Source organism: Topomyia yanbarensis, chromosome 3 (genome assembly GCF_030247195.1).
Source record: "Topomyia yanbarensis strain Yona2022 chromosome 3, ASM3024719v1, whole genome shotgun sequence".
NCBI classification, from domain to species: Eukaryota; Metazoa; Arthropoda; class Insecta; order Diptera; family Culicidae; genus Topomyia; species Topomyia yanbarensis.
Window position 1 is genome coordinate 177,595,627 of NC_080672.1, and position 24,255 is coordinate 177,619,881.

At 39.8% G+C, this 24,255-nt stretch overlaps 1 protein-coding gene and 1 long non-coding RNA gene across 2 annotated transcripts in view; one reads left to right on the forward strand and one right to left on the reverse strand.

Annotated features, from left to right (window-relative positions):
• The window catches only part of LOC131693348 (tubulin-specific chaperone cofactor E-like protein), a 150,260-nt gene that overhangs the window by 33,968 nt on the left and 92,037 nt on the right, over positions 1 to 24,255 (forward strand). The window lies entirely within an intron of this gene.
• Positions 13,011 to 15,385, reverse strand: LOC131693360 (uncharacterized). Its single transcript, XR_009306227.1, has 4 exons — positions 15,310 to 15,385; positions 14,020 to 15,002; positions 13,847 to 13,957; positions 13,011 to 13,787 (listed from the first exon to the last, which is right to left on the reverse strand). It is a non-coding gene; the product is annotated as an uncharacterized LOC131693360 (long non-coding RNA).

Sequence of the window (24,255 nt, forward strand, 5' to 3'; positions counted from 1 at the left end):
TAATTCCCAGTGTGCGTTTAAAATGTCTAAAACAATTGATTTTTAACACCTCTTAACTCGCAATAACAATGTTTATCTGTGAAAAGATGAAAATTTTTCAATCTTGACGCATTTACTTCCCTTATGCGTTTAAAATGTCTAAAACGATTGATTTTCAACTCCTAGTAATTCGCAATAACAAACCATATTTATCTGTGAAGAGATGAAAATTTTCAAATTTTGACGCATTTACTTCCCCTTGTGCGTTTAAAATGTCTAAAACTATTGATTTTCAATACCTTTTAACTCGCAATAACAAACAATATTTATCTGTGAAGAAATGAAATTTTTTCAATTATGACGCATTTACCTCCCAGTGTGCGTTTAAAATAACGAACAATATTTATCTGTGAAAAGATGAAAAATTTTCAATTTCGACGCAATTACTTCCCAGTGTGCGTTTAAAATGTCTAAAACGATTGATTTTCAACACCTCTTAACTCGCAATAACAAACAATATTTATCTGTGAAGAGATGAAAATTTTCAAATTTTGACGCATTTACTTCCCAGTGTGCGTTTAAAATGTCTAAAACTATTGATTTTCAACTCCTAGTAATTCGCAATAACGAAAAATATTTGTCTGTGAAAACTTGAAAAATTTTCGATTTTGGCGCATTTACTTCCCAGTGTGCGTTTAAAATGTCTATAACTATTGATTTTCAACACCTCTTAACTCGCAATAACAATGTTTATCTTTGAACAGTTGAAAATTTTTCGATTTTGACGCATTTACTTCCCAGTGTGCGTTTAAAATGTCTAAAACTATTGATTTTCAAAACCTCGTAATTCGCAATAACAAAAAATATTAATCTGTGAAAAGTTGAAAAATTTTCGATTTTGATGCATTTAATTCCCAGTGTGCGTTTAAAATGTCTAAAACAATTGATTTTCAACACCTCTTAACTCGCAATAACAATGTTTATCTGTGAAAAGATGAAAATTTTTCAATCTTGACGCATTTACTTCCCCTTATGCGTTTAAAATGTCTAAAACGATTGATTTTCAACTCCTAGTAATTCGCAATAACAAACCATATTTATCTGTGAAGAGATGAAAATTTTCAAATTTTGACGCATTTACTTCCCCTTGTGCGTTTAAAATGTCTAAAACTATTGATTTTCAATACCTTTTAACTCGCAATAACAAACAATATTTATCTGTGAAATGATGAAAAATTTTCAATTTTGACGCAATTACTTGCCAGTGTGCGTTTAAAATGTCTAAAACGATTGATTTTCAACTCCTCTTAACTCGCAATAACAAACAATATTTATCTGTGAAGAGATGAAAATTTTCAAATTTTGACGCATTTACTTCCCAGTGTGCGTTTAAAATGTCTAAAACTATTGATTTTCAACTCCTAGTAATTCGCAATAACGAAAAATATTTGTCTGTGAAAACTTGAAAAATTTTCGATTTTGTCGCATTTACTTCCCAGTGTGCGTTTAAAATGTCTATAACTATTGATTTTCAACACCTCTTAACTCGCAATAACAATGTTTATCTTTGAAAAGTTGAAAATTTTTCGATTTTGACGCATTTACTTCCCAGTGTGCGTTTAAAATGTCTAAAACAATTGATTTTCAACACCTCTTAACTCGCAATAACAATGTTTATCTGTGAAAAGATGAAAATTTTTCAATCTTGACGCATTTACTTCCCCTTATGCGTTTAAAATATCTAAAACGATTGATTTTCAAAACCTCGTAATTCGCAATAACAAAAAATATTAATCTGTGAAAAGTTGAAAAATTTTCGATTTTGATGCATTTAATTCCCAGTGTGCGTTTAAAATGTCTAAAACAATTGATTTTTAACCCCTCTTAACTCGCAATAACAATGTTTATCTGTGAAAAGATGAAAAATTTTCAATCTTGACGCATTTACTTCCCCTTATGCGTTTAAAATGTCTAAAACGATTGATTTTCAACTCCTAGTAATTCGCAATAACAAACCATATTTATCTGTGAAGAGATGAAAATTTTCAAATTTTGACGCATTTACTTCCCCTTGTGCGTTTAAAATGTCTAAAACTATTGATTTTCAATACCTTTTAACTCGCAATAACAAACAATATTTATCTGTGAAGAAATGAAATTTTTTCAATTATGACGCATTTACCTCCCAGTGTGCGTTTAAAATGTCTAAAACTATTGATTTTCAACACCTCTTAACTCGCAATAACAAAAAATATTGATCTGTGAAAAGTTGAAAAATTTTCGATTTTGATGCATTTACTTCCTAATATGCGTTTAAAATGTCTAAAACAATTGATTTTCAACTCATCGTAGCTTGAAATAACAAACAATATTTATCTGTGAAAAGATGAAAATTTTTCAATTTTGACGCATTTACTTCCCCTTGTGCGTTTAAAATGTCTAAAACTATTGATTTTCAACACCTCTTAACTCGCAATAACAAACAATGTTTATCTGTGAAAAGTTAAAAATGTTTCAATTTTGACGCATTTACTTCCCAGTGTGCGTTTAAAATGTCTAAAACTATTGATTTTTAACTCCTCGTAACTCGCTACATTTATTATCAAAAAGTTGAAAAAGTTCAAAATAATTGAATTTATATAGCGTCTACCATTCCGTTTATCTGCCACTGCACGGTACTTAAACGATCAAGAATAAGATACAGGTCAAACAAGCAAACCATAACAAAATGTTCATCTTTGTACAGGGTCCTAAACTTTGTGACTGGTATCGCCTTACGCGCGACAGGTAAATTATCCTCATGACCAGTCTCAAGACCGATGACGCATTTAAATTCCATGACATGTCACGAGACCAACCATCGAGGCTTGGAAGCTAACCTGTTTGAGACATGAGACATTTTCAGCAGAGCGTGAATGTACGGGTGGCTTGACATGTCGCGAAAAATGTACACAGGTTCCAACTATGGGTCTATGCCTTCATCTTCTGGGCAAAACTACAATTTGAACAATAATTTGAACAATAATTACATACAACATTCAATTTGCAAACACACAGATTACTTACAACACGAACAATATTATCTTAGTCAAGTTGGTTTGAACATAGACGGAAAAAACAACGCACTGATCTACACTGTAATGTCAAAATTAAGTTTGAATTTGATTTGAACTGCAAATTCGTTTGAATTGTGGTAACTTACACAAGGCGCATATCATTTTTTTAAATTTTGTGAAAATTGTGTCACAGCTATATCACGTCAATGCGATAATTTTTAGACGATTTTGAAGACGTTGTATTAAAAGAACGCATTTAAGGCTTAAATATTTACGATACATAATTGACGAATTCAAATTATTTTATTAGGCAACTTGCACTGATTATGATGCCAACATTGCAAAATGACCCCTGTGGTAATGAAAACAGTATCCCATTAGCCAAATTCGAAGACGTCATTTTGGCTCCACGCTGGCTCCAGAAATCACTTACTAGTTGCCTTGTCGTGTCTTAGGGTGCCGCGAGAAGCTGAGCTGGTGCTGGAACTGACATAAGAATGCGAGATGCGAGAAACCTGCTTGCTGCAAACCAAATAGGTGATTTTTTTTATTTCGTTTATTTGACACGGCTCATAGCGGTAGCTTAACGGAGCCGTGGATATTTCATGTGTTTACAATAAAAGCAAATATTATTGATTACCCGTTGGATCTCGTGCGCGCAACTTTTTATTGCGAGCGGAGACCTTCTTTCGCGGCTCGCCTACTGCGTCATGGGGATCACTTAATTCTCTTCTATCGTTAAAGGTGTTTTGGTGCTCGCGATCAGATGTTCTTTCCTGCTTATTACCCTTACGGGTGACCAGTGTAAATCCGTCGTCATTGTTTTTGATCTTCATCGCCGATATTGCTTACAGTGGTTTTTGGGGTGCTGGATGCTGCTTTTGCAGTTGTTAGTATGGACTGAACAGCTGCCACAAATTTTGCAACCGTTGGTATTGAAAACTCTTTTTTGGGTTGGTTTTCCGTGGATTCGTTGGCAATCGGTAGCGATACATTCTCCTCTGTATCTTCTGCGCAAGGTTGTCCGTGGGGTGCTATCTGATTACAATACTTGCACGTAGGAGTTTGCCCCTCATGGGTGCATAACGTAGTTTGATGAATAGTAGCTTCGTGGGTTTTAAGTTTTATAGTCTAGTGCTAGGGGATAGGTCTTTCGATCCGCATCCTCACCACAAGAACACCGTTAGGTGTACCCGGGAAGAAATTTCTCCACGTATCAGGTGTAACGGATTCTACTTCTCCGTATTGCGACATGTATTCTGCAACTAGATCAGGAGGGGTACGTGGTGATAGGTCATGTAGTTTTACATCTACATAGTCTTTTTCTATATACACGGGAATCTTAATTCCAACTTTATCACTTTTAGTCACGTGCTTTAAGTTGTTCTTCAACACGAAACGTTCAGCTTTGGCTAACGTGTTGAATGATATGAGTATTACATTGCGAAGATGATGATACTGTAGATACATAACCTCATTGAGCCTAAGCTGCATCTTCACCTTCAGCAGGTATTCCAATTCACTAAAACTCAATCGTATTGAACAGAATTTAAAGTCAACGACCGCTGTGTTGGGTCGGAGCAGAGTTTTTTCGTCAACTTTACTCATGACGGCAAGAATAAATTAAATGTTTCCTTTGTTCTCGAGACAATGCACACTAGATCGAGAGGTTGCTAGTTGTTGTTCACTTGATTCGATTGTACGTCTGACTTGGGCAGAAGTAGAAAGTAGACCCAAATGGGTGATGTCAGTGTGAAAGCCGAGCGGTTCTGCGCCGACTGCCTGCTTTCACTCTGACATCGTCCCTTTACTTTGCTGCAGGCAGGTTTCTCGCATCTCGCATTCTAATATCAGTACCAGCACCAACTCAGCTTCTCGCCGCCACTCTGTAAGCAACCTTAGATTTTTTGTCTGCGTGTACCAAAAGTGCGGACCAAAGACTAACTAGAGAGACTTTCGATACCTTGACAGATATATACCGAAAGCAAAACAAACATGTTCCGAGGCGAAAAAATGGGAACATCAGCGACAATACTAATCTAGTGTTCTGTATCTACTGCTTACATGAAGAGGTGATGGTATTATTGAATATACTAAAGCCAGTGAACCTATCGAGATTTGATCCATCAGTGTAGAGCATTTTGTCACAGTCGACTTCTCGGAATTTATTATAAAATGTATTGGGGATCACTTGCGGGCGTATATGGTCCGGAATTCCACGAATCTCTTCCTTAATGGATGTGTCGAAGAATACAGTAGAATCAGAAGTATCTAAAAAAGGGACGCGATTGGGATTATACGAAGAAGGATTGATGCTCTGTGCCATGTAGTCGAAGTACAAGGACATAAATCGGGTTTGAGAATTAAGCTCGTCAAGCTTCTCGAAGCTTTGAATCACCAACGAGTTCAGAATGTCGCATCGGATGAGCAATCGATATGAGACTTCCCAGAATCGATTTTTCAGCGCTAGAACGCTTGCCAGCACTTCGAGACTCATCGTATGGGTCGAGTTTATGCAACGTAAGGCAATGCGCAAGCAACGATACTGGATTCTCTCCAGTTTGATGAAGTGTATGTTCGCAGCGGAGCGGAAACAGAAACACCCGTACTCCATCACCGACAATATCGTTGTTTGGTATAACCTGATCAGGTCTCCTGGGTGGGCACCCCACCATGTTCCAGTTATTGTCCGGAGAAAATTAATCCTTTGTTGGCATTTCTGCTTCAGATACCTAATGTGACATCCCCAGGTACCTCTATAGTCGAGCCAGTCCCCGAGATACTTAAATTGATTGATCGTTTCATCCATTAATAGAAGCTGGAGTTGCGCCGGCTTACGCTTCCTAGAAAAGACAACCAATTCAGTTTTCTCCGTGAAGAACTCGATACCCAGCTGGAGAGCCCAAGCAAACAAATTGTCCAAAGTAAGTCCAAGTGCAATGATCCTTGCAAATCGGCAGCTTTGGTCCCTGTAACAGAGACCACCCCGTCATCAGCAAGTTACCTAATCGTGCAGGAATTGGCAAGACAATCGTCAATGTCATTCACGTAAAAATTGTAAAGTAGGGGACTTAGACATGAGCTCTGGGGAAGACCCATGTAGCTAAAGCGAGATGTTGTTAAGTCGCCTTGCGAAAAATGCATATGCTTCTCAGACAACAGGTTTAACAAAAAGTTATTTAAAATCGGCGAAAGACCATGCTGATGCAGCTTCTCTGAAAGAACATCTATAGACACTGAGTCAAAAGCCCCCTTAATATCCAGGAAAACTGATGCCATCTAGTCTTTGTTAGCATAGGCCATTTAGATTTCTGTAGAAAGCAACGCAAGGAAATCGTTCGTCTCTTTGCCTTTGCGGAAGCCAAATTGTGTATCTGACAGTAAGCCATTTGCTTCGACCCAATTGTCGAGGCGAAATAAGATCATTTTCTCGAACAACTTCCGAATACAGGACAGCATTGTAGTTAGTCGATACGAGTTGTAGTCGGAGGCTGGTTTTTCTGATTGTTGGATGGCGATGACATTCACTTGCCCTTCAGTCATGAGGGACAATGTTACCCTCAAGAAACTTGTTAAATAAGATCAACAAGCGACTTTTTGCAGTGTTAGGAAGATTTTTCAGCAAGTTGAATTTGATTCTGTCTAACCCTGGGGCGTTATTGTTGCATGACAAGAGAGTAAGTGAGAACTTCGCCATCGAAAACGGTGTTCGTTAGAAGACGCGGTGCCGCACGTTTTCTATACCGGGACAGAGTCCGGACAGATTTTTTTGGCAAAAGCGAATAATCAACGGTTGGAATATTTCACGTTCTCGTTGGTACTGGTTCGGTTACGCATACGTCGAGCCGTACCCCAAAGAGCACTCATAGCTGTTACTATCGTTAATCCGTCAACGAACCGGCGCTAATAACTGCGTTTTTTGGCTTTCATTAGACTCTTCATTCGCCTTTCTAACGACGCGTACTGTTGATAGCTATCGAATAACCCGTCTTCCCGGAAGGCCTTATATGCAGTGGACTTCTCCGCATACAGCTATGAGCATTCTTTGCCCCACCACAGGGTGGGTGTTCGCGCCAGGTACTGGTTTAAGCTTAGAATGCACCTCTTGCGAAATGAGGTCGCGAAATATTTTTCCTGCTTCCGTGCGGAATTTTGACATTTGCTCGCGAAAACTAGTCTGTGCGTTTGCCGTTAGATGTCGCTTTTGACAGCTGAAAAGTACTATCAGCTGTTTCTTGTTTATTTGTTGAAAGCCTGCTACAAGAAAAGCTCGTTCAATTGCCCGGCCAACCTGTGCACGATCCGGGATGGTCGGGTCGACAAGAAAAGCGAATGGACACGCAAACATGCTCCTGGGGTAAGCCGTTTTAAATTTTCATGTTAAAAAAAATTGGAAGGATTGATTTTTTTCGCGCAGGACGACTATGAAAAGAATGCCATCAACCAAGGTTACATGTCGGATGCAAAACAGACGAGTAGATTGCTTACAAACCGATTTCGGCTAGGCGGGGTCAGCGGTTTGTCGTGCTCAATGGCTACTGGTACTCGTCGGATCGGTTGATCAGCGACGGGCGAATCGCATGGAAGTGCACCAAGTGTAAGGTGTTTGTTGTCATCACCAGAGCCGTCTTAAGACCACTCGGGGCCCCTGGGCACAACTGAGCTACGGGGCATATAATCGAACAGATATAAACTGCTGTAGGGTAGGGTAATCTAAAAATGATCCCCAGCATCAGGGACCCATCTATACCACCTTGAGTTTTATTTTTCAAATTTAAGCCAAATCATGTGAAATATTAAAAATACTGTAGGAATTAAAATATATGGAGAAAATATTTTAGATTTCCATCACTATAGGTGGCATTGTAAATGTCCAGGTACCGTCGATAAACGGAAGATGATTTTGATAGATCTCCGTCAATAACGAGGAATGATGGAGTAAGACGGTGTCGATGTTTTATTCAATAATAGTTCCTACACTATGATAATATACGAAAAATGTTTAGCAATATGCCAATAAAATTCAACTTGTTAGTAAATTACGACTACGTGATTTTCTAAAGTTACATCGATTCGTACAATATTGTTCTCAATTTCTTTCTTTTCCGCCCTCAGCATGATACTGTACTTTGATGTGGTTCGGGGGCTTTTCCACCAAAGCAGTATTACAGTGATTATATCACAGAAACTTTGTGATATGATTATTTTCTTTTTAGTTAAGCTACATTGTTGTGATCAATTTTAGTACATAACTGAGCGACCTTTATTATCCACTGCCATGGTCAAATAATATACAATGTGAGTTTAGGGCCTAATTCTCTCTGCTGGAGGCACCCTTCTTTTGTTGCTATATATTAAATTAACACTAACACTCACTGACACAAATTGCTTATTGTCTCATATACACTCACAGTCTCTCATTCCAAACGTACAAACGTGACCTTCGCGATAACACAAACCTGGTCACAAATGGGAACGCCCGCGATCTCACCAGCATTCAAACACTCCGGTAATAAGGTGAACGTTTGAACCAAAAACTTTACTAACGCGGTCTCAAGCATCAACCCACCGCTCGCGCAATCATGAATCGGTCACGTCCGGAAGTCTCTGGTCTTGATCCTAGTAGCCCAAAGTCATGCTTTCAGAAGGACCAATAGAAATAAAAACTAGACAATTACATACACACTAGCACACGCGACAAAAACGTCAATATACAGTCGCTCAAGTCCTTCGCGATCATCCACATCCACAACAGCACGCACGATCTCGCATTTATAAATTCACAAACGCGGTCTCAAGAGTGAACCTCCAAAAGCCGTGTTCGCGCGATCATGAATCAGTTTCGTCCGGAAATCCATATTCCCGACCCTAGTAGCATAAGTTCAATGCCTTCAGGTGGACCAATCACATAGGTGATGCTCATATCCACTAAACTACACGTTCCATGGCGACATAAACATTGAATTTATAAACACGAAGTCACATACACGCGGTAAACAAACATACATATGCTTAAGCCTTTCGCGATCATCCACGCAACCTACACCGACGCTCTCGTATACATGATAACATCCCGGTGATCATATGAACGTCTCAGCACTTATAAACATTCAAACGCGATCTCAAGCGTGGCGACATGACCGAAAACTCTAATGATATGGAGTAACTCACTTCCTGTCAGAATGTGATCCGTACACCGAAAACTAAATATCAGAATGACGGTCCACGGTAACAATGTGAACGTTTTAGTACTTACGGTCAAACGCGAACCCGCAAACGGGTCTCAAACGCGAACCCGCAAACGTGCGCGATCATGAATCGGTCCCGTCCAGAAACCTTTACTCTCCATTCTAGCAACTTAGGTCCATACATTCAGTTATAGCCATCAAAAAATAAAGCTCATATCCACTAGACCAGACGTTCCATGGCGACATGACTGGGAACTCTAGTGATATGGAAGAACCCACTTTGTTCTAGAATCTGAACTGTACACGAAAAATTAAGATTCACGGTTCGCGCGCGATCATTCTAAAATGCGAATGCAAACGGTTTTAATATAGAATTTATACACGCGAAGTTACATACACGTTAACACACGCGACATACAAACCAACACGCGATAGAACACGTTAACGTATAAATACTCTAGTGCTTCGCGATGGTACACGCGATCACGGAACGAACGGTTCTGAGAGGCGACGATAGCAAACAGGTACATTATAAGTAATATCAATATTTTCATATTCAACGAATGAGTATCTCAAAGACAGCACCAGTAGTTAAATGGCAAGTCTAGTGTTTTGATGGTAGAGTCACCACTCTGGTGTCGGTGATAGGCATTTAGTGCAGAAGGAGTTAGAAGAAAAAATTTTAATAATAACAATAAATAGCCTTTTCACCATTCGAATGTACAAATGTTCAAACCTGCATTGTTACGCAAACAAATGAACTTAGCGAAACATCGAAATCACTCAAACCTATTAATATGAGCAACACAATTCATTTCACTAACACAGTTTTTAGGAGTTCATTCATAATCAGCCACAAACAGAAATGCAACAATTTACCAACGAAGCTCGTCAAAGACGAAAAGCAAATGCTATATCACTTAGACTGCAATATTATACAAAATGTAAATAAATGAATAACAATTTAAGTTTAAAGAAATTATTTCAATACCAGTCATATAAAACAGTCGAACACATCAAATGCACGCTGCCGTGAGGTACAAATACTCGACTTCCTACGGGATACGTTCTATTTGAGCCAGTATATTCTGATTCCTGATTCTGGCGGCCTCAAATATCTTTGATAAGGCGGAATTTCTTACAAAAATAACAATTGATACTATATCAGACTACGACGGCATAGTGTAAAATGCCTAATCTGGCCGCGAAAGTATTGTGAGATCTCAAGAAGTCCAGGAGTCATTTTTAGAATAATTCGATATTCATTCTAAGTTGGGGGCCTCTAAAAACCCGAGGCCTCTGGCCCTGGCCCAGTGTGCCCATGCGTAAAGACAGTACTGGTCATCACCGGTCGTTTCGGGACAATTGAGGATCGTGGTACGGAGCATGAGCATGAACAGGATAAGAGTGATTCGTTCCTAGGCTATCAGCAGGAGATGATACAGACGATTTGTCGCAATCGGTGGAACTCAATGTTAGTAAGAAACAACAAGCTGAGGATGAAGACGGAAACGGCGCCAAAGAATGAGGGGAATGTTTGCGACAATGGAGATGAGACTTTTGAAGCTGCCGAGGGAATGCTTATCATTCCTTTAGCCGTGATTGGGCAGAGTTAGGTAAAGTAAAACCTGGGAGCTGTAAGGTATTTTGGCGTGATAGTCATTTACATGGTAAGAAGTGGAAAACCCGAAACATTGTCTTGTATGTTTTGCCTTTCTCATATAGAAAGGCTATGCAATCACTCTGAAAACCGTCAACCTAATCTTGGCCCGTCATATCCCATTCAACTTAGTTCGTCGAGATCGGAAAAAGTCTGTATTTGTGTGTATGTATGTGCGTATGTGTAAAAAAATTTCACTCATTTTTCTCAGAGATGGCTGGACCGATTTGCCCATACTTAGTCTCAAATGAAAGGTGCAACCTTCCTATCGGTATAAGGTTTCTTGATTTTAATAGTGACATCGTTGAGGGTATACGGAGAGGGGTTATCCCCTCTACCGTTTATTCCCTCCCTTTAAAATCCCCTTAAATGACCCTCAGACCACCGGCCTATCCAGCCCTCAACCCCCTCCTCTCAACCCCGTCATCTTTAAACCACCACTATATCGCAAAGCATACCAAATTAAGCTGGGGAGTCGTTCGTTCGTGGAATTTTCGCCCTCCTTACACGCCCACCCCGCATGACAGAATGAGTTACCAAGCAGGTAACATTGAACTAATGTTGATTAGGCTAATTAAGTAAAATATTTTTTGTTTCAAGTGTTTCACCGTCGACACGTAGCTCATCAATTTTGTGGCTGGCAAGCTATTGTGTATAAGTGCAAAGTGTACTAAGAATGTAATGAGCATTTCCACAATTATGTTGAACATAACCAGCCACCGAGCCATAGTATAGCGAAATGAGAAAGGCACAATTGCACCGCTAGGTGGATTAAAACAGGTTTTTTATCACCAGTCAATGTAAATATATTAAATACGTTTAAGCATTTGCGATTTTTATTTAATATCACAATCATGTTTGCGGGGAGTTGCTTTTCTAACCTTCCGGCCATCACATCATATGACAGGTGTACTTAATCATGTCGCCTCTTAAGAACCGTGGCACTTAACTAAGGCACCAGGCTAACACTGTTGGTTCGATTTCAGTATGTCTCAGCAGCAAACAGAACTTCACTTATACGCTAGAAGTCGTTTAATGTGTTTTCAATTTTGGGCTAGCGCCTGCCTGGTGCCTTAGTCATGAATGGTTGCCATGGTTCTGAATACTAAATACACGCAAACCAATTTTTCACCTTCGGAAATAGTCCTAAATTCAAACCCAGTCGGGCTTTCGAATATTGCCAGTAATTTCGCTTTGAATCGCTTCGAACCATATATTATCAGTTAAGATTTTTTTGTGTTTTTATAGCTGTGTTAAATCTACTTGGAATATTGATTCACATGGTAATCCCTTGCAACAATTGAAGTTTTATAGAACGCTCCAAGTGCAATCTAAATTTTATGAGTGGCTAACTTCAATTGTTACAAGGAAATGAGCAAAATATTTTTCATCTTCTGTTTCAAGGTTAGTCTTTCGGACAATTTTTCCACCATTTTCTCTACTGGCCATTCAACAATATAATAAAATAAAAAAAAACAAAGCCGTGTTCTTCAAAAGTCCATTTAACTGTAAGTTATAACAATTAAACATAAGCTGTGCAATCCTCGCGGCGCCGATCCTTGAATTAGATCCTATTTCTAACAAAAGCACATTTCGCAAAGCTGAAACTTTGCTCATCAGCGTAAGGAAACGAACTCTAGCGAAACATTTGAAAAGGACTGTAAAACTTAAACATTAAGAAAAATGTCAAAGAAGGTTTGGTTAGGTTCATTATAATCCTATTTGGAAAATCAAAACTTTTATTTCTTTTGATTTCGCATATTGCTGATTTCACACTGAAAATTAGAAGCATGAACTGAATTCTAATTTGAGCTCAGTGAGCTAGCACGAGTTAACTCAATGAACTGGCACGGTAAGCTTGTCCGATGAGCTAGAACGGTGCAGTAGTGTAAGCTATGGAACGAAAGAAAAGAAAAAAAAAGCTAGAAATATGCGTTGGTAACGCATTGTTTTTTTTATTCTACTTTGCTATACGCGCAGAATTTTATTAGCTTGGCATTTATATCTGCCTCTCGTTTCTTCTGCTGTAAATTTTATGCATCATTGGACATATTCGGTCTACCCACTCATTGAATGCTTTCTAGAAGTATATGCATAAAAATCACAGCAGAATAAAATAGACGCGAATAGAAAGTATGCTAACTATGCATATTTTTGTTTCTCTGTGTAGCTGAGCAATAGCTCCGTGCAGCGTGCTAGCTATCACCGTGCTAGCGAGAGCTCTCACTAATCGGTGCTCGTGCTACTTGCTAGCTCTAGCTCATCTAAAACCAGCACAAGCCCTAGCTAAATGAATTTAGCTGTGACATATTATGAGCCAGTGCACAGGAATAGGACACGGAGCAGCCCCGCTCTTGTGCATACCTGGTTATAATACATTAATTCGTTATAATCCTTTTAAAATGAGTGCATTGCTAGTTAAGCACTTTTCAATCAGTTGGGCGCTTTTGACATCAGTTAGGCACTTTTATAATCAATTAGGCTCTTTTGTAATCAGTTAGGCCCTTTAATAACCAGTATGGTCATAAAAATCCGGAAATTGCTATTAAAATTCTCCATAATCAAATGTTGCGTTATGTACGTGTTCGAGTAGATATTTGTTAATGGAAAACATTAAAATTCAATTTGTTACATTTTGCAGTTAGGTTCTTTTCAAATGTTTGGCAAGAACTGGGTAGAGCTAAATCAAATTACAATATTTAAATTCAGAATCGAGACAAGTATGACCCAAAACAGCTCCTGCGCCTTTCACCGGTAGCTGGTCAAAAACACTTTACGATCCGATCTTTACAGTATGGTCCGAGTTCTCCGCGTCCAGTAGCTACATCTTTTTCTGGAAGTGTTTTTCGAATGATCTGCAAATCATCATGCTTCGATCACTGCCCACCAGGTTGATGGCGATGCCTGTTAAAGAAGAGGGAAGAAATACAATCTATAGAATCACAAGAATGAGTCGCACTTACCGAATTTACCGGTGTGTCCAATTCGATGCAGATATGTTTCACAATCGGCTCGTCTCTACTGATCCATCGACAGGTCGAAGTTGACAATGGTCACCTGTTCGACATCGATACCTAAAGCGAAAAAATCTCTCCGTAACCTGGTGCTGCAGCCAGAATCAAATGGTGGAACTTACCCCAAGACAAAACGTTCGTTGTAATCAATACCTTCTTTAGTCCGGCTTGGAATCGATTCAGAACGGCAAACCATTGCTCCACCGTTAAATCACCGGACAGTACCGCTACCGAATGACCATCCTGCCGGCCGTTTTGCGTGTCTGTTTCCATCGATTAACAATGCCAATCACAACTGTCCTATACTCATACGACAGAAAATGATCGCCTGTCCGATGGTAATCACACCAAAGATGATCGAAATTGCTTGATATTTCTCGTCCTAGTTGCGGTACTTGATGTAGTGCTGTTTGATGTTATCTAGTGATTCTTGCTCCCGCGGTAGCTGAATCACGATCGGATCGGGTAAAATGTACTCGGCGAACTCCATTACCTCCCGCTCGTACGTGGCCAAGAACAGCGATCATAGCGCCCGCTTCGTTTAGTACACAAACGGCAATTTCTCAAGGTCGAACGCCTGAATTTTATATTCCAGTCCATCAGCTTACCGGGTGTTTCGATGATGATATGATTAATCAGCTTCGCCCCTTTGACAATCTCCTCGCCGCGGATGGGGTAACTAAATTTGATTTCCGGACAAAACTTTGTAATTTTGGCAGCTACTACCCCCTTCTGATTGGCTAGTTCATTTGTAAGGGAAAGGCAAATCACTTGCGGATAGTTTTTTTTAACGGATCGACTCGACTGAGCATTGTCAGCGCGAAAGCAGCGGTTTTTCTTGTTTCTGACTGACTGGGCGATCATGTGCTCCACAACCAACGCCAACAGAGCAGGTAGAGCCGTTTCCTGAATCTTGGAAGGGGCGTAGGAACCCATAGCATAGACTCCCTGAAGCAGCTCCGGCTTCATATGCAAAGCTTCGAAAGTTTTAACCGAGTATAGCGGCGAAGAAGGATCCTTTCGCTGCACCTGTAGATTCTGCTTTCCCTTTCATTCTACTAGACCCTTGAGAATAATTTTTATTAGCAAACTTGCATCCGCCGGGCTAAAAGATGAATCATGGATATTTTAAAGCTGATACTAGATATTTCTGGAGAAAATTTAGAATAGGACGTAAGCAACAATGAGATTTTCTTTTGGGTCTTTTTCTGTTAATTACTCGGTCGTTTTAATATTTAGTACTCAACTCTTTGCATAATATTCTAGTAAAAACCATCGGCTTTCGGTATGTACTGGAAAATTTGTACAAAGTGTTATAGTGACGTCGTAATTAACGAAAGAGAAAGTAAACAAAGACAATCTCTCAATGTTAATTATGTCCTAATAAAAAATTTCCCCAGATTTCAACTTACTTGAATGCATCTGCATCTTCCGTGTAGGAAGCTGTTTTTCCATATCCACTAGCAGCTTGTTTTTCTTCAGGAGCAGCCAAAGTCAGAATTTCCATAATTAACGAACTCAAAACTGCAGGTGCAGCCGTTTCTACGGGAGTAACCGTCGCTGGTTCTACTGCCGGTGGACTAGGTTTTTCCGCATCCTCTTTTTCCGGACTGCCAACCGCCGGCTCCGGTTTCTTATACTTGGTGATACTCAGATCGCTACCTTTTGTATTGAAAAGAAAAATACAAATCCTATGAAACAATGATCGCTCCAAAAACAGGTTAGGCACTTACGAGAGCATAAATTTCCTGATCCTCTGCCTTTTTACTCAGTTATCGGCAGCACTTGCCATCGTTTCGACCGATTGCATCGCAAAAGCAAATTCTATACATGTTGACAGCTTGTGATGAATAATACAAAAAATACACAAATCTTGTTTTTTTTTGTATTTTTTTATCGCATTCTGTCAAAATTTCGCAAGCTTCGGAGCGGAATAATACCACTGATCATTATTTCGCAAGGAAAAAGCTTGACAGTGACAGCGCATAGAAAGCAGCGCAATCTCGCGGAAGTAATATGAAACTTATCGTTTGTCGAACCGTGTCTCGGCTAACTGCAAATTTCGGTATCGTTTTCGCGAGAGCTGCGTACCGCTTACGAAATGGAAAAGAAAATTTTTTTCGCGAGCATTTCGCGACGTTTTTTATGCATAGGTTTTGTATAGAAAATTTTATTGCGCAAGAGGTGCATACTTAGCTTTAGTCTGAGCTTGATTCGCGCTGTCGAGAATCAAGCCAGCCAAAAACCTGTACTCTTCCTCCGGAGGAAGTTCTTGAGTGGATTCGATTTTAGAGAATATCGCTATCGCGTAACTCTTCCAATCAATGTTCCGGGTGAGGTCATACGAGACATTGATTGTTTCTGATGGTCTTGAACCGTTAGCAAATGATCGCTATCCACATGCAATCTAACTGTAGAGATGTCGAGCATAGCGATAAATCCAACGCGCTTGCGCGTGCTGGTGGTGTAGGAATCCGCATCATTTCTCCCATGTTTAAGATGGTCATGTTGAAATTGTCGCAAAGATCTTGGATTAATGTTGATCTATTATCATCATGATCCATACATTAGCCCCATACCTTACCGTGCGAGTTAAGTCTTCCAGAACTAGCCATGGTGCCGGTAAAGATTCCGTGATATTACAAAGCGTTCGGTGCCCTACCGAGGCTCTAGGAGGAATGTAGATGGAAGCAATGCCTAGTGTCGAAGGGATGTTAATTCGGTTGAAAGAATAGCACTTTTTAATCCCCAAAAGTACTCCTCCATAAGGGTTTTCTCGATCCAGACGGATTATATTAAAGTCGTGGAAGTTGTGATTTATATCGAAAGTTAACCAAGTTTCACATAATGCGAAAACATCACACTTTAAACTGACATGTCACATTTTAAACAATTACATCTCCTGCGAAAAAACCAATCAAAGATGAGTCTCTCGAAGATCCGGAAGGTCATCGGCCATTTGGAAGAATTCTGATTTTAGCAAACGGAAAAACTTGGATACACCGATGAGCATGTCGCTATGTTTGGGCGTATGAAACTGTGGATCCGCCATTTGAAAACCCGCTGGTATCGGCCAATTTGGATCATTAAATGAGAAAAGAAAGTCGTTTTTTATTACTATTATTGGATCTAAAATTTATCGAATGGAACGGAAAACTATATATAGCTTAATGACCCAATTAGATATATCTATCTTCGTTGAATCACTTCCATTACTTTAGGAACGACCAAGCATTCTATCTCCGTGCTGCAATTGCTGGTTTTGGATTGAACTTCTGCAAGAATTTTGTCTTTGGCGTACTTTTTGATTCTCCTATGCCAGTAATAGGGATACATACTGGTTTTATTTCCAGATCGAAACGGTTCGCCTCTGATTCGGAAATTAAATTTACCATGGAACCGTTGTCCAGCAAAGCGCGGTAGGAAGTAACTCCTCCGTTGCGATCTCGCACATTGACGACGGCCGTAAGAAGCATAGGAGTTTTCTGTAACTGGGAGTAGTTGCACGAAAGTGGCTCATTACCAGGTAGTCACTGCTGATCGATTCACGTGCGACTGATGGGCTTGTTGGTTGATTTAAACAACCTTCCTGTGGCGCAAAATTCTGCAATAGAGTTTCGTAGTGCAACATGGTATGGTGTTTTTTTGGCATTTGAAACATGACTTAGTGGAGTTGCAATATATCGATCGGAGACAGTTAAAACAAATATTTTGAAGTAGAATACTTCTAACGTTCCAATATGGGTCCCGTTTCAAATTATCGGCTGTGGCAGCCGCGTCAGATTTTGAACGGTAATAACTTCCATCATACTTAATAGAATGATTTGAGGTTTAAAGCAATTTTATCGAAAATATGTTCCGCGATGTGGTATTAAAATTTGGAGTATGTATAACATGCATTAATACCGAAAATACTCTGTTTCAAAAAGTCTTTCAAAGACTACCGAAAATTGTGAAAATTTTCAGCTCATCTCGGCCAGAGCCGTCAATATGTGCACCAACCGAACAAATAAATGATGAAAAGTTTTAAATATAGGTCCGCTACAGACTTGTTTCTATCAACATTCGTATTTGGTTGCTTGGCGCGAACGGATGGCTGTACAATACCGAGAAATATTTGTGAGTTGTACACGGCTGGTGGATGAATCAGTTTGTGTCGATACGTGCTACTAGCAGAGGCCATCATTTTCATTTCTGATGGATAGCATACACCCCCCCCCCCCCCCCACACACACACACACGCGAAAAAAAGATGGGTGGGTAATGTCAGAGACATAACCGGAGTGAAGTAGAATACACTTTAGACCGGTAAATTCTGCTCTGGAATAAGCAATTTCTATGCGATTTTGTCGTCTTTTGCACATTCATAGTTTATTTGGAGTATTTTTGGAATTATCAAGTTGACAATTTGCAACATTCTTTGAAAATATTGTTGAACTTTTATGAATGAAGGCACGCAAACGAGCGTTTAACCGTCGTCCTACTACCAGCATCAGAGAAGTAGCAGATCAGCATTTTTCGCTACATGGCCTGTACCAAACAGACCGCTCGCAAGTCCACCGGAGGAAAGGCTCCCCGCAAGCAGTTGGCAACAGCCCCCTGGCAACCCTATACTATCATATGGAGTTTGACAGCGACCGACATATATGGGGCGTTATAGCTATAAAGCCCCAAACAAAGAATTATGTTCGGCACTATGCTCGATATTCAAGCATTCCACACGACGTTTTGCATCTTGTGGGATGATTTAATATCATATCATTCAGAAAATCGACATTTTGTAACTAAATACAGCTTCTAATCATTCGGTTCAAAATCAATGTTTTGCCTTTCATGGCAGTGATGCTGGCTGTACAGAGACGTCGTCCTTGACATGGAGCTGGTTGGCAACGAAGGCCGTGTAAAAGTGCCCCAGTCACGTTTGGCATTAAAAAGCCTCATCGCTACCGAACAGAAACTGTCGCCCTGCGAAAAATTCACAGCTATCAGAAATCGAGCGGGCCTAAATTGTGTCCCAAAATAAACCATAAACCAACAAGTTGTTTTCAGGACCAGCCAATTATAAAGTATTATTATTATACATGAAATTTTCCATTGCCTTACAACCTCCCTCCCCCTTTCCTCCCGGCTTGAATTGCTATCAATCTTGATGATGCTGTGCGGTGGGGGCACTAGTTTTGATTATAGTGGAAAATTTAGGCTTGCGCGTTTTTTCCAAAAGTTTTTTAGCTGTGTTGTTTTCAAGGAAGTTGTAGTTGAATTCAAAATAAAATAGTTTATTTCTATTGTCAGAGATGGACCTTCCAACGAAAACTAGTCTGGCTCGCTTGGAATCGAATTGTATGGACCAACCACTGCTTTCACAAAATCTGTTATTTTCAGTAATTGAACATTCTACACAACTAGTCACAACTATTTCCAATCAGCGCAAAAATCGAAGGTTTTCATTCAGTACAATAGCAGATTTTCACTTTTAGAAAAACAGGCAACATTCTGGCCGAAATTTTTGAAACGGAGCACCTATATCGAAACGTTAGAAAACGTTCGATTTTTGTAAATTGAATCATTACACTAACCTGTCTACAAATCACAAATAACTTTTGATTTTGTGCCATCCCACGTGAAAGCGACGGTATTGTTCACAAGTGGCTCACTTGCCATCCAACGCTCTTGGCAAGCCACTTTCGGATGCTTGTAATAACAAAACTTCAATTCGATTCTTTGTCGATAAATTGATGGCCCTGAAAAGGGCCTTTTGTTTGGACAGTGTTCGGAATTTACTTGGAGCTGGTGTATATGGTAACAGTTTTGGTTCCATGGAAGACGGCGTGCTTGGCCAACTCTTCTAACAGCAGCAAACGGACGGCTGTTTGAATTTTGCGGGAGATGCTGCAAACGAACTGCTGTATGCTGATGCTCGAAACGAACTGAGCGTGAGCAACAGCATGCTGAGTTTTTATACCTGACTACAGCACAATATAAGCTCGTCCTTTTTGTGTTGTCCTCAATATGTGTTCTTCGTAGCTCCACCCTTTCGTTGGTCGACCACATATTTTTGATAAAGAACAAAATTGAAATTGTGTTTCCAATACGGAGGTTATCGAACACTCAGGGTAAAAAGAGTAATGTAATACGACACCTTGGTAAAATGTTTGAGAATTGAAACCTTTTTTGAATGCGCCTAGTAAACACGACACTGTAAACAAACACACAAATGATAACTTTATTTTGTGTCATTCTACGTGAAATCTACGATATTGTTCACAAGTAGCTCACTTGCCATCGAACGCTCTTGGCAAGCTACTTTCGGATGCTTGTAATAACAAAATTTCAATTCGATTCTTTGTGGATAAATGGCCCGTATCAAACATACCACTCGTAAGTCCACCGGAGGAAAGCCTCCCCGCAAGCAGTAAGCAACGAATGCCGTGTAAAAGTGCCCCAGTCACGGTTGGCGTTAGGAAGCCTCATCACTACTGAACAGAAACTGTCGCCCTGCGAGAAATTCACAGCTATCAGCAATCGAGCAGGCCTAAATTGTGACCCCAAAATAAACCACAAACCAATAAGTTCTTTTCAGGACCAGCCAATTATATTCCAGTAAGATATAAATGAAATTTTCGTTTTCCATTGCCTTACAACCTCTTTCCTCCCGGCTTGAATTACTATCAATCTTGATGATGCGGCGGGGCACAGGAAGTTTCCATTATAGTGGAAAATTTAGGTTTGCGCGTTTTTCCCAAAAGTTTTTTAACTGTGCTGTTTTCAAGGAAGTTAGTTGAATTCAAAATAAAATAGTTTACTTCTATTATCAGAGGTGGACCTTCCAACGAAAACTAGTCTGGCTCGCTTGGAATCGAATTGTGCGGACCAACCACTGCTTTCACAAAATCCGTTATTTTCAGTAATTGTACATTCTACAGAATTAGTCACAACTATTCCCAATCAGCGCAAAAATCGAAGGTTTTCATTCAATACAACAGCAGATTTTCACGTTTGAAAAAACAGGCAGCATTCTGGCTGAAAATTTTGAAACGGAACACCTATATCGAAACGTTAGAAAACGTTCGATTTTTGTAAATTGAATCATTACACTAACCTGTTAACAAATAACTTTTGATTTTGTGCCATTCTACGTGAAGGCGACGGTATTGTTTACAAGTGGCTCACTTACCATCCAACGCTCTTGACAAGCCACTTTCTGATGCTTGTAATAACAAAACTTCAATTTCATTCTTTGCCGATAAATTGATGGCCCTGAAAAGGGCCTTTTGTTTGGGCAGTGTTCGAAATTTACTTGGAGCTGGTGTATATAGTAACAGTTTTGGTGCCATGGAAGACGGCGTGCTTGGCCAACTCTTCTAACAGCAGCAAACGGACGGCGGTTTGAATTTTGCGGGAGATGCTGCAAATGAACTGCTGCATGCTGATGCTGGAAACGAACTGAGCGTGAGCAACAGCATGCTGAGTTTTTATACCTGACTGCAGCACAATGTAAGCTCGTCCTTTTTTGTGTTGTCCTCAATATGTGTTCTTCGTAGCTCCACCCTTTCGTTGGTCGACCACATATTTTTGATAAAGAACAAAATTGAAATTGTGTTTCCAATACGGAGATTATAGAACACTCAGGGTAAAGAAAGTAATGTAATACGGCACTTTGGTAAAATGTTTGATAATTGAAACCTTTTTTGAATGCGCCTAGTAAAAATGTTTTCCACTTCACTCCAGTTTCTTTCTGACCATATTTGCAATTTGCGTACTGAAATAAATCATAATTTGGGGTTTAACCCAAATTGCTCTCCAGGGAGAAACAGTCCATGAATCAGAAAATGCAAACTTATTCTTTGAAATGATTCTGGTGGCCCTGAAAAGGGCCTTTTTTATAATGATACAAGTGAGTTCTACCTTTTCAACTTCCAAATCCATACAAAGTGCGTCCCTGCCGCTTCAGAGTATAGACGACATTCATTGCGGTTTTGCGCGTGGCGTAATCAGTGTAGGTCACGGCATCTCGGGTGACATTTTCCTGCATACCCTCAGCATTCGTAGATTAAATCGGAGATGCATTTTACACCACCACGACGAGCCAGACGCCGAATGGCAGATTTGGTGATTCCCTGGATTTTATCACGAAGAACCTTGCGATGACGCTTGGTACGGGAACGCAAACATGATACCGCTCATTGTACCGTCCGGACGAGCATGTTGCTCGTGTGGTAAGCGAGCACCCACTGATACAAAACAAGCTCGCGTGACCTGTATATATAACATTCCCATATGTAATGAAACGCTTACATGCTCCTTTTTGACGACTCTGCGTGGGATATGCTGGCAAATTGCGCATTTTCCTCGCTGTTTTTGAAGGATTTTCTGAAAATCCTTGTTTTGGTTTATTTATAGTAGTCGCAGTAATTCCGAAATTTAATACAAAATACGTGCACAAATTTCCGATCAGATATTGCAAAAATATTGCGATTTCGTCCAGTAGAACGGAAGATATTCGCATTTCAAATCTGGGAAAATTTCTCAACTGAAATTTTTGAAACGGCACCCCATATTGAAACGTTAGAAGTATTCTACTTCAAAAACCGATTTCAAATCATCTGACTGAAGCTCGTTCCTGATTGGTTCCCGCTAATGTCATGCACCGAGCTGCAAATCTGGGTCGGAAATAATTGTCCACTTGTCAGATGTCCACAGACTGTATGTCCACACCGGGAGAGAAGGTGATTATTAGGATTTTTCTCCGTGAATTAATTTGTACAGCTCCGTGTTAGGAAGCAGAAACATATGGAACAAAAATCTCCCACCCGGAGAATATTGTCTTCGGCAAACAAATTAGCCTTTTTCAGCGCTAGCATTCCACTCGAAAGAATTAAATTTGAAAACCTTTTCTTTCGGCAACTATTATTGTGACTACCACTAACGTTTCAAAATAGAAGCCCCATTTCAAAATTTCGTAAAAAAACCCGAAGGTCGCATTTTGAAAGTTTGTGATTTTCATTGTACTTAACCAAAATACACAATATTTGAACCAATCAGTCAGAAAAATAATCAGGAATCTTCTATAAGATTTGTAAGGATGTATAACTTACATGAATAAAGAAAAATTGATTTTCCGTAATCAATTATTATCTGTCCCACAATTGTCCAGTACTATTCGACTCGCGTATGTTAGTATTTCATTTTATAGTTGGCCACGTCTTTTTTGCGGATAAGAAACCGGCTAGTGATAAGAAGGCTGCAGCGAAAAAAAAACCGAAGAAATCGACTACCACAGGAGAGAAGAAAAACCGCTGGTGGTGGAGGTAATGAGAAGGCCAAAAAACCAAAGGCTGCCGCTAAAAACAGGCTGCGAAAGATGGCTAACGGTGTTACTGCAAAGACGGTAGCAGCTGGCAATAAACAGAAGGCCAAACCAACGAAGGCTGCAGAGAACAAGCCAAAGAAGGCCGCCGCACCTGCCAAGAAAGCTACCCCGAAGATCACCGCCAGCAAGAAGTGAACTCGCGCGTCCGCAATGTTGCCAAAACAGTTTTTTTCAGAACTAACAAAATCTACTTGTGAAGAATTATTAGTGCAAATTTTCCGTTAATGCTATGCTAATTCTGATAATAATTAGCGAATTTTTCTCATCGGCAAACAAATTAGGGGTCATGCATAAATGACGTAGCATTTTAGGGGGTAGGGGGGGTATACCAAATTTGTGATGAAGTGTGACGAGGGGGAAGGTAGGGTCAGAAGTTGTGCGACGTAGCATGAAGTTTAAGTTTTTTTTGGACGGGCATCAAAACCCATTAATTAGAGAAAACAGTTTAATGTTCCTCAATTCCCAAGTTGCTTTTCATGCGGTTTTTCATTTTGTAAATTTTACTGTTCGCGAAATGGCTGGCTCGCAAAGAAATGGGAAGATTTTTCATGCGGATTTAAATTGCCACATTAGTTAGCTAATATTGCTAACTAGTAGACTTGTTTTGGCAGCTGAATTACATTTTCTTTCGGATTCAATCAAAGAAAATTTAGTAATTTAGTTGAGCTTATGCTTCCTAAAATCGTTGGCAGCTGCAGGATTGTGAACTTTTCTTCGTGCTCTATGACATGTAAAATTCTAAACAAAACTATCCACACTACATTTGTCATGAAATGTACTTGCTTGTAGGCAATTTGCTGTTATAATGAAAATGTTGATAAAAGTCGTCAAACATTTTGTAAGGACATGCATTTAAAAGAATTGAAAAACATATGCAATTTTTTTCATCTCACGGTCGCGTCGCGGGGGGGGGGGGGGTAGGCAAATGCTACGTCATTTACAAGGGGGAGGTTAGAATTTTGTGACCAAATGCTACGAGTGGGGAGGA